The sequence below is a fragment of the Acomys russatus genome, chromosome 12 (assembly GCF_903995435.1).
Source record: "Acomys russatus chromosome 12, mAcoRus1.1, whole genome shotgun sequence".
NCBI classification, from domain to species: domain Eukaryota; kingdom Metazoa; phylum Chordata; class Mammalia; order Rodentia; family Muridae; genus Acomys; species Acomys russatus.
The window spans coordinates 14706764-14718753 of record NC_067148.1 but is presented as its reverse complement, the minus strand read 5'-3'; positions in this window follow the sequence as shown (position 1 = coordinate 14718753).

Here is an 11990-nt window from a genome sequence, read left to right as displayed (position 1 = left end):
ATGTTCAAGCCCATCTCACAGTCAAGTCCAGCTTCTTCAGTAGAACAATTTTTTTTTCACTTTTAAATTTCCAATCTCTTGTTGAGACGTCTGGGAAATCAACAGTCATCCCTGGAACGTTGCTACTCCCAGATCCCCAGCTCTCCAGCTCCCTCCTTGTGGGTCAGCTTTCCTGCATGTCACCTCCTCATCTCTCTCCTTGGTTACAATGTTTACTTCAACTCAACTGAACTCAGTGATAGGGTCCCAATCAAAACAAGATCATTTCAGTTCATTAATTTCTTTCTTTAGCCCTCTAATATTGAAATCTAAAAACCGTTATATGCTTGGAGTTCATGAAAAGACCACAGGCATAGAGTGTAATTTCTTATGGTGGAAGCAGTAAGCTCATATCTGACACCCTTCTCGAGCTTAGCAATGAGTTGTTCATTTGACACATTAGGAAAAGTGACTCTCTTGAAGGAATAGCTTGTAACAACTGGTCTACCTTGGGCATTCATTTCCTGAGGAGATTCTTCAATTCTGTTATTATCAATTACCCTTCTCAAGGATTGTGTGACATTATTTCTGGGGAGATGTAAACAAACTCATCTCAAATATGGAATTGACAATGGATCAAAGTACAGATACCTCCAAGTCATCTTAAACCAATAGGTTTTACTGGGCTTAGTTACAGGAATATGGGTGAGAAATTACTTACAGGAGCAGAAATTACTCAAAGACAGCTCTCTCACCAAAAGCTCATCCCAACATGGGCAACAGCTCACAGAAGCTGGGAACTGTAAGCTTCTGTACAACTTCCAAGTAGCTCAGTCAGTGTCTGCCTTCTTCAAGTAGTTTGGCTGGTCTCTGCTTCTTGCCTGGTCTCTCTGCCTATTCTAGTCAGCTACCTTAAAATATCTTTCAGCAGTCCTTATTGCTTATGTATGCTCAGAGAGGAAGAGACCTAGTCAATTTGCTAAGTTTTAGGGACTTCCTGAGGCTTTTGAGTTGTTCTCTTCCCCGGTTTAAGAGATACTTGCAGAAGGAATGTTTCACCTCCATTAGGATATCCTATGTCTTAACTACCTTTCCTCCAAGATGGGAGATTTTATCTAAGAGGAAATTCCTACATAACACCAATGTTTAGTAAATTAAGCATTTCAGTTTTGAGAGATGACTCAGCAGATAAAGGCACCTGCCACCAAGACTGATGACCTAAGTTCAATCCCTTGATCTATTCCCAAAAGTTGTCTTTTGAATACTGTGCTCTGGGTCTGGTTACTCTGAGGGTCACATTCATTTTCACACATACATACACACACACACACACACACACACACACACACACACACACACGTGTATGCATGTGCAAAGAGAGATATTTTATATATAAATTAACATTTACAAAATTCTAATTTCAAAAGAAAAATAGCAACATGCCCTCTTATTCTTCTATCCATATACCCATATCTTGTATATGAAATTGACCTGGTAGAATTAATCTGTTTTTATCAGTTTTATCAGAAATTAAAATGAATGATTAGGACAACTGTATATTTGTGTTTCTCACAGATTCTGTCAAACCCAACACAAGTTGTTGTTGTTGTTGTTGTTGTTGTCGTTGTCGTTGTCATCGTCATCATCATCATTGACATCATTGTCACTGCCATAGCTTTCTTTTATAGTTCAAGACCTTAGCTTTTCTCTTACTGGTTCCAATGAGTACCAGACTCCCTGACAGTATAGATCTGGGGCCAGGTCCCACCATGTGTATTTATTTTTATTTTTATTTAATTAATTTATTCAGACTACACCTCAGTTGTTATCCCCTCACTTGTCTCCTCCCATTCCCCCCTCCGTCCCTCTTTCACCCTATTCCCCTCCCCAGGCCTGTGACAGAAAAGGACCTCCTCCCCCACCACATGGTCACAGCCTATCAAGTCTCATCTTGGTAGCCTGCTTATACTTTCTCTGAGTGCCACCAGGCCTCCTCACCAAGGGGAAGTGATCAAATCCACCATGAGTATTCTCGTTACATAGCCTGAGACAAAATGAACGTTATTCAGAAGACTTCATAGACCTTCTGTTCCAACAAACCCAGGTTCCCATGTCCTGTGCTTGCTAGTGTTGCCCAATTTCTAAAACTCAATCTATTCCTTTCTGTATCCACTGGCTTAACTAACCATGCCCCTACTCACTTAAGCCTAATGGATCCATGTTGAACCAGTCTTCTGCATCTGGCCACACAGAGTCAGTCACCTATACTCTGGTGATGATATTATGTTAGTGCATCAGCCAGGTATCAGCATTTCATGTGGTGTCTGTACAACACTATAAGCTATCAACTGCAGCTAGAGTCTCTGTTATACATTGGATTGTGAACTCTTTAGAGATATGCTCAAATCCTAATCCTGCTTCTGTGGATGAAATGAATTTGTAAACAGGGTCTTGGCAAATATAATCAGGCTAAGATAAGATCAAATTAGGTTGAGGTCGGCCCTAAATCTAATATAACTGGTGTCCTTATAAGCTTGCACCCAGGAAAGCGATGCAGAAAACATACTCAAGGGAGAAAGCCATTTGACAGAGGTGGGGGACAATCTATAGCTGCAAGGCAAAGAATGCCCAGGACTGCCAGCAGCCAGAAGCTGAGAGAGAATCCTTTCCTTGGCCCCTCTATAAGGACCCAACCTCATCAACACCTTAATTTTGGACTCCTAGACTCAAGAATTACAAGAGAATAATTTTTTGCTAAACCATCAGTTTATGCTGCTTTGTTATGGCAGCCTGGGAAATTAATATAATTTCTCTTCCCCCTTTTAGAGAATTATTCAGTTCATTTAACAAACATTTATTCAGCACCTACTATCTGCCAGGGATTTTTTTTCTGGGTGTTATGAAAATGCCATAAATTTAAAAATGGTCTCTCTTACAGCCTGGCTGAGAGATGAGGTCATGTAAGTCTAGGGAGAGAGTCCTGCATGGGGTGTTGAGGAAGTTGGGAGGACACTTAGTATAGCCCAGGGTTCAGGGAAGGCATGCTGAAAGAGATAAAGGCACAGACGAATCTTGAAGGATGCAAGCCCTACAGGAAATCTGAGGCAGGCTGGAATAAACAGTCTTTCTCCCCTACACCCAGCTTTCCGTTCAGCTTTTTCCTGCAGCCATGGGACTTCTATGGATAACGAACGTGTGTGATTCTTCAAGCTGACACTCCACAGTGTGAGGTCGCTTGCCAGCTTGGCTTTATGAAATAGGTCTGTTCTCCTTAGGATTTGGTTAAGAGAAAGAATAGGAAGTTGAGTTTGGAGGATAAGAGTGTTCTGTTTTGTTGGTTTTTTGGATTGTTGTTGGTGGTTAGTTGGTTGATTGGTTGTTGGTTTTTTAGTTTCGGATTTTCAAGACAGGGTTTCTCTGTGTAGCCCTGGCTGTCCTGGACTCAATTTGTAGACCAAACTGGTCTCAAACTCACAAAGATCTATCTGCCTACATCTGCCTCCCCGAATGCTGAAATTAAAAGTGTGCTCCACCACACCCTGCTTGGTAAAGGCTGTTTTGGTTTTTTTGCTTTGTCTTTTATATCTAGGTATCATGTAGCTGTCGTGTGACACAATGCCACTTGTCTTTGAAGATATTCCTGTTCTTGAAACACAAAATGCTTTGAATCCAGACTAAATAAAGGAAGGTCGATCTGTGTGTGATGTCATGTCGCACACCTACAATCCCAGCTAAGGCAGAAGGATCACAAATTCAAGGCCTATCGAGTCAGTTCACCTAAAGCCTATCTCAAAATAAAAATAATTTGAGGGGATGTGAATGTGGGTCGTTTGCATCACACACTCTGGGCTCAATCACCAGTTCTGGAGGAGTGGGTGGAAGTAAGATACAAGTTCTTCCAAGAGGGATAACTGGGTCCTTCCAATGGCAACGGAATACTGGTAAAACAGGAGGATGATCAAAATAAAAACATACTCATAATCTGAAAAACTGAATAAATAAAAGATTTTTAAACACTCATATGGTTTCTGCAACCAGAAGTGATCGCCAACATTAATATTTTGATAGATTTTCCCCCACTAGATTGTTTTCTATATGTAATTTTTATTGTGTTTGTGTCTGTGTACTCACGAGCAATGTGCCAGCCAGCCTTTTACACACAGCATTACAGCATAAACATTTTCCTAGGCCTTGAGAAACTCATTACAAACTTGATTTTAATGGCTTTAAAACATTTGATTGCCTGCATGCCCATGGTTTACTTAACCAGACTTAGAGTTGGCCCTTTAAGCTAGATGATAACTTTCTAAATAGCCTTCAGGTAAATGCAATGAGCTTTTAAGTGGTCATTTTTTAACGAATTTCATCATAGACAATAGTCTTATGATAGATACAAGGACCGTTTTGTCGTCAACACATTTACTTCACAACAAACCAAAATAAATGACAAAGACTTAGACTCTATAATGTAGAATAAACAACAGTGTCAGAAGTTCTCTCACCCCCACCTGTCCGTCCCCCATGACCCCCACCCCCACCACCCTGTCCTCCCACCCCCACCTGTCTGTCCCCCATCACCCACCCCCCCACCCCCTGTCCTCCCACCCCCACCTGTCTGTCCCCCATCACCCACACCCCCACACCCCTGTCCTCCCACCCCCACCTGTCCGTCCCCCATCACCCCCACCCCCACCACCCTGTCCTCCCACCCCCACCTGTCCGTCCCCCATGACCCCCACCCCCACCTGTCTGTCCCCCATCACCCACACCCCCACCACCCTGTCCTCCCACCCCCACCTGTCCGTCCCCCGTGACCCCACCCCCACCACCCTGTCCTCTAAAGATTGTCTTCTTCTTTATTCTGAAGCTCTTTCTTACTGGAACAACTCATCTCACCTTCCTGGTAAAGCTGGGTATGAGCAGTATGTGCCCTGGGACCTCTGTCCTCCTTATTAGACCATTAGCCAAGTCTCCCACTATTCTGGCTTAAGGCAAGCACCGCAATTCCAGCCCAGACCGCTGCTCTGCTCTCCTAGACAGAGTTGTCCTGCCAGTCATCTGGCTGACCCTGATCCCATCTGTGTTTTTCGCAAGCCACCGTTCCCATCTCAGCCCCATACGCTTCCTTAGATCTTCTCCCCAAAATATTCTAACTCATATAATGGGGGTCACACGTGCATGTGCATGTGTACATACACACAGACACACACACACGCGCGCGCTATGCTTTTGTATCAGTTTCTCTAGGTTTTGTTGTTTTTTGTTGCTGCTGATGTTTTTACTTTCTAATGTTGTAAACATCTTAGTCATTGTACTGCTGTGGAAAAAAAAAAAGAGATCCCTAGCCAGGCACAGTGTAGCACATCTGTGATCCCAGCACTCAGGCAGAGACAGATGAATCTCTGTGAGTTCGAGGCCAGCCTGGCCTACAAAGTGAGTCCAGAACAGCTAAGGCTACACAGAGGAACCCTGTCTCAAACAAACAAAAATTCCTTACGCCGAGTTTTAAATATATATATGTGTGTGTGTGTGTGTGTGTGTGTGTGTGTGTGTGTGTGTGTGTGTGTGTGTATGTATGTATTAGACATTTATTGCCCACAGTTCTGGAGCTGCAGAAGAGACCAAGATCAAGGCACCAGGAAATGACGCCTGTGGAACCTGGTCTCTGCCTCCAAGACGTTGCCTTCTTGCTGTGTTCTCACCCGATGAACAACAACAAAAAAGAAAGACCCAAAGTGGGTAGATGGAAGAAGGCCCAGGCACCTCTCAGATTCATTTTGTATAAGAGGATCCCAGATCCCTTATAGTCTAATCACTTCCCAAACACCTGACTGCTTAATACATTCATCATCTGGCTCCAACATAGATGTCCAAGCTCCAACATATGAATTTTGGAGGCACACAATCATCCAGACCACAGCAGTAGCCCATATACGTCCAGTTATGCTGAAGCTCCAGCCCTCGCCCAAACCACACCTGAGCCAGACTCTCTAGCCTCCTGGGCTTTTGAGAGACAGCTGTGCAGAAAAGACTTGGCAACTTCTTGAGTCCCAGAGACCAAATGTCCTTGTGCCTCTGAGGCTAAACACATGGCCCTCCCTCACTTTGCTACTGGGAAGACGTACCCACCCCCTTACCCCAACATATTTCAGAATGCACCACCCCACTGCAATGTGGGATGCTTAAAGAAGTGCCACTGCTCCCACTTTGTCTGCAATAAGTGAGTAAGTGCCAGAAGCTCCACTTTGAAAGATCTCGTGTACCATATAGGTAGAAGTCCACGGAATCCGAAAAAGGATTCTCTTTTTTTAAGTACTTGTTTCATAGCCAAACCTGACTGTGCTAGTTTCCTGTGACTTTTGTGTCGACTCCATACAAACTTGGTACCTACAACAATGGAAATGTATTCTCTTACAGTTATGTAAGCCAGATGTTCAGAATCAGTCTTCCCGAGCCAAGGTCAAGGTGTCCGCAGGGCTACAATTGCTCCTCAAGCTGTAGGGGCCAGCCCAGCCTTTGCTGCTTCCAACTTTTAGAGACTACTGGTGTTCCTCCATTCGATCCACCTGCTTCTGAAGCCATGTTGTCTTATCTTCTGCTAAACAGGCCTCTGCCTTCCTCTCATAAGGACGCATGCGACTGTGTTTAGGACTCGCTAGGGTAACCCAGGGTAACCTCACAAGTCAAAATCCTTAACTGAATCACACTTCTCCCAACACTTCCCTTTTACAAGTACAGGAATTAGGGCCTGACACAGCCACGTGGCTATTATTCATCCTACTGTCCCGACCTCAGTGAAAACAAGGCTACTGTGATCTTTATCTTGCTCTCTTAAGTGAATAGCAGTGTCTCGCCAAAGAAGCATTCGCATGTGGGATTGCTGAGTACTGCCCTGGGCCTTAGCAGGAACACTGAGCGGTGTGCAACATCTGTGCTGTTCATCCTCTCCAGCATCCCGCAAGGATGCAAGCCCTGCATCATCATCCCACACCCGGGCCTTGCAGATAAAGGTTTTCGGGTGTGAATCTCCTTGCCTTGGAGCACCAGGCCTTGCTGTCTGCATCTCATGCCTCTTTCAGCTACACATCAATCCAATAGGGTGAGCAGCATAGGAATCATCACTCTTGTATTAGAGCTAGGCAGGAAATCAGAGGGTTGCCAGTCCTGCTGAGCTTCCACATTAGTCCGCTGCAAAGACTAATCTTCTTTGAGTTCATCAGAGCTGCCTCCCCCAGGGAGAGGCAATCTGAAATCAATTACTCTTTAAAGCATGTAATTTGAATATTTTTACTGGCGAAGGTTAGAAATAGCTCTGTGAATCCTGTCAAGTGACAAAGCAGATAGGCCCTGAGCCAAGATCAAACAAAGGAGACACGAAAGGCGCAAGAAAATATTAAATATTGTGGGGCGTTTGAAGGCAGCTGTGGGGGCCCGTATGCTGAGTGAATTGACTTCCTATAAGCTGTTGGCTGTTACTCTGTTGCTGTTTGGTTTGCCTTGGTTTGGTTTGGTTTGGTTTGATTTCCTATGAATGCATTGTCTAGTTTGAGGCTTGGGGAAGAAAAAGGCTGCATCCATGTAGAAATTTGCACTCTGTTGCAAGCAAGTTGACAGGTCACTTTATAAACGCTAGATGATGGTGCTTCCGTTATCACGAGAATTAAACGAGAGCATAGGAAATGCCTCACATAGAGACTTTAGCGAACGTGAATTGCCTCCCCTCTTCCTCTTCCTCTTCCTCTCCCTCGAGAAAACCACCTCTCACAGCTGAAACTTCTGAGATTCAGAGTTCCGGTCTCCTGAGCTGCTGAGCGAGCCTGGTGGGAGCCGGCGGCAGCGCAGATTTCCCACCCCGACCAAGTCGTGGATGATGCAATCGAGCACACGGTCCCTTTAGGAATTTACATGTGTGTCTGCCAGCCTAGGCCAGGGCCAGTGTGGCAGTCCCCTGAGTTCAGCCCTCTCCCTGAGTAGTTTCATCTTTCCATCACTGTGAGACTCTGCTTTCTTCATTAGCGATGAGAACGAATGGCACGCCCATAGGTTTGTGTCTTAAAGGAGGGAGCTTCATCTACGGCTGTCAATTTTTTCTGTTTTCTCCAAACCTATCTTTTCCCTTAACTACCGTGAACAAAATCGCATCACCCTGGCATACATATTTTCATTTTTCCATTCCTTGTTCAGTTCGTTCTTAACTTTGCCGTCCCCTCGCAAGTTTTTCCACCATCCGTGTATCCGCTCTTCAACCGCGCTGATGTCACTCCAGACCCTCCAGCATTGCTACCTCTCTTCAGCCTCTGTGAGCTGACTCTCTGGACCGCCTGGCTCCTCTCTTGCACTCTCTCAAGAGAAGATGTTCACACATGTGCCTTGCTTTGAAAAAAGACCCGCATTCCCTGAGTTGCTTGCAGTCTATCTAAGGAAATAAGCAAGAACCAATTAAGTGGCATAAATGTAATTACGACATGTAAACTCCAACTGGCCTTAGCTCCTCCCAGCTCACTCCAGCCGCCTCATCAAGATCTCTCCACCCCGAATCCCACCGTAGCACTTACAACTGTTCCCCTATGAGATCTTGAGCACCAGTGTCCAGGACTCTCTCCCTCATAGCCAGGTCCTTGTTAGATAGGCTTTTCCTTGAATTCTCTACTTGAGATAACGCCAATCCCTGGCTGGCCTCTCTCCTGCCCCAAGCCTGCAGACCTCCGCGACCCACCTTCTCTCTTGCGTTACCTGAATGCCTCACACCCTTGCGTATCTCCTTCTCTAACGGCTTTACACGTGGCACAAAAACTTCCACCATGGACCGTTCCCACAGCCTTGTGTCCTCTGCCTCCTTCTCAGGGAAGGAGGGACACTTAACCGTGTAGATTTTTTTATTATTATTACTTTTTTTAAAGTGGTGGCGCACGCCTTTAATCCCAGCACTCGGGAGGCAGAGGCAGGCGGATCACTGTGAGTTCGAGGCCAGCCTGGTCTACAAAGTGCGTCCAGGATGGCCAAGGCTACACAGAGAAACCTTGTCTCAAAAAAAAAAAAAAAAGTTACTTGCTGGGTTCTTTCTTTCCAGTATATGGTCCCAGGAATCGAACTCAGTAGTCAAGCTTGACATCAAGTGCTTTCACCACTGAGTCATCTTGCCTCTCTCCTCCCCCACCCTGACTCTTGACACTCAATGTTCATGTTCAACACGCTTAGCTTTGTTTGCATCAGTGGACAAGAATTTCTATCGCCCTCAGCAGCAGCTTTCCCATCCTTCTAAGCAGTTACTCAAAACAGTCAGCAGCCACAGTTCCTTCCTCTCATTCTCAGCATGTGGCTGTTAGCACAGAAGTTAATCTGCCTCTATATTCTAATTGCTAATTTTCTCATATTTGCCGCTTGTTCCAGCTTGAGAAAGGGAATCATCCCGCCCCGAGTTCGAAGCTAAGCCTTCCCCCATGCTCTTGACCCCAACACTGTTTGTCACAGCAGTTACTCCTCCTACCCTTCCTTATCTGAGTTCCTTCTCTCCCTTTATAAACATCCTCTGCTGCTTTCCATCTTTAAAAGTGTTTGGCGTTAAATCCCACTGTATCTCCCACGTCTACTTTTTGAAGAGTCATTGTGCTCAACATACTGCTGTTTATTATCTCAACAGTCAGGAGAGTTAGGTGGAAGGATCCTAGGTCTGAGGCCAGTCTAAGCTACACAGGGAGACCCTCACTCCAAAAAGTAAAAAATTTATTGTCACTCCACCTTCTTGATTTTTGTCACTGCTCCCTTCTAACAGGGTGAGGTGTCTGCAGAGCCCAGGTACCTAACAACACTTCCCTTAGAATAGCACTCCAGTGCCATCATCTGCTCGATGAGCCCCAAGCCCCCCAAGACCAGCAGAGTCCTTTGTGCTGTAGCTGTACAGGACCAGCTAGGTACTAAGATGGAGGCCTGAAGGAGGCAAGAGCAGTTGTTTACATAATGTGGACAGAGCTTTGCTGTGTAAGGTAGAGTGAACACACACTTGAAAGGTAATCCCTCATAGCATGGCCAAGGACTGAGACCCTGAGATCTATAATAATAATAATAATAATAATAATAATAATAATAATAATAATAGTAATAGTAATAATAATAATATAGTTTTAATTAAAACATAATACATATATCATAAAAGTTTCCACCATCACTGTTATATATAATCACCTATCTTTCTAAACCCACAGAGCTGAAACCTGGTATCCATTAACAAGAACGCTCTATTCCTGTTCCCTCACAGTCCTGGTAAACACACTCTCCCTCGTGAATTTAGCCACTCAGGGTACCTCATTAAGTGGAACAATATAGCATTCATCCTTTTGTGACTGGCTTACTTCACTTAGCATAAAGTCCTTCAGGCTCATTCATGCTAAAGCACATGCTAGCATTTCCTTCCTTTCTACAGCTGGATGGTATTCCACGCTGGGTATTTGCTACAACCACCTGCTGCTCTGTTAATGGACATTCGGGCTACTTCCACTTTGTGACTATTGTGAATCTTGGTCCTAGGAGTGCGAACGTCTGTTTGCCCTTTGGTGGTTTATACCTTTTAAATATTTAGACATCCGACGCGTGGCCTTCATTTCTGCTTCTGCTTCGCGCTCCACAAACGCTCGAGTAGAGCTTCATGGGACATGCGCATCCCCATCTACAAAGACAGAAGCCTGCTTTCACCTTAAGTGCCAGCTTCTTAGCTCCATGGAGACTTCCACACAGATCTACATCGCGAGTCAGCGAGGAGGAATCCCTGAGTGACTCCTGACTGAAGCCTGCCGTTGGCGTACCTGATGCTTTCCTTGACATGATCATGACTCTTCATTTCATATGGGAGAAACACGGGGTCAGGAGCAGTTAAAATTCTGTCCCCCCTCTAGTGAGGGACAAACTAGAATATGACTCTGGGTCTGAGCGTTGGCTTTTGCAATTCTGGAAGGGACTCTGTCCTGAGAAAGCATGAGGAAAAGACTTCTCAGGCTTTTCATGGCACCACTGGGCTCATGCTCAGAAAAAGGTTACAGCAGGATGGAACAATTAATTCAAAGAGATGTCATGTGAGAAAAATGCAGTTGCAGGTTTTCTGACAAAGCCAATAGTGTTCTGAATTAAGAGGAGATTGCTTTAGCTTAATTTTAGGAGACCAATGCTTTCTCCATTAGATGACCGGGGCTGTTTTAGCTTAATTTTAATGAAAAAAAAAAAATGCAAGCAATCAGTTTGCGGACACACACACACAAACCTTTAATAGCAAGACTGATTTTGAGGGATTTAAAATAGGATACACTAGGCAGGCTTTAGAAATGAGTTATTGAGGCAGGAATGAGTGAGTCAATACTTCACATGAGTCTTTGAGTAATCACAGTACATCCCTGACAGGCATGAAGGGAGAAAAGCATGACAGATGCCAGTGTGCATAGACTATTCTGAAACACCAGCTTCCTTTCAACACAGAGGCGGTAACCTTTCCCACTTGCTATGATAAGTAAAGACGATGATGGGATAGAAAACATAAGTATAAAAATCAGGCACTTGCCGGGTGATGGTGGCACATGACTTTGATCCCAGCACTAGGGAGGCAGAGGCAGGTGGATCTTTGTGAGTTTGAGGACAGCCTGGTCTACAGGGTGAGTTCTAGAACAGCCAAAGCTACACAGAGAAACCCTATCTCAAAAAAAAAAAAAAAAAAAAAAAAAAAAACATGAAGAAGAAGAAGAAGAAGAAGAAAAGCAAAAGAAGACGAGGAAGAGGAAGAAATTACCCTACAACTGGGTTTTAAGGAGATTCCTTCCTTTCAGATAACTCAGACACAACTTCCTAGCTTATGTCAAGTTGACATAAAACTAGCCAGCACTGGGTCACATGTCGCCACCAAGGTGGAGAGAAACAAAGCACCCACTTCTCTGGCTTTTAGCTTCTCTCTGCACCATCTGGTCTGTTGTCCTCTACAAATCTGCCATGCCTGAGTCTGTCCACAATGTTCTTTGTGTGTTAGGAGCGGG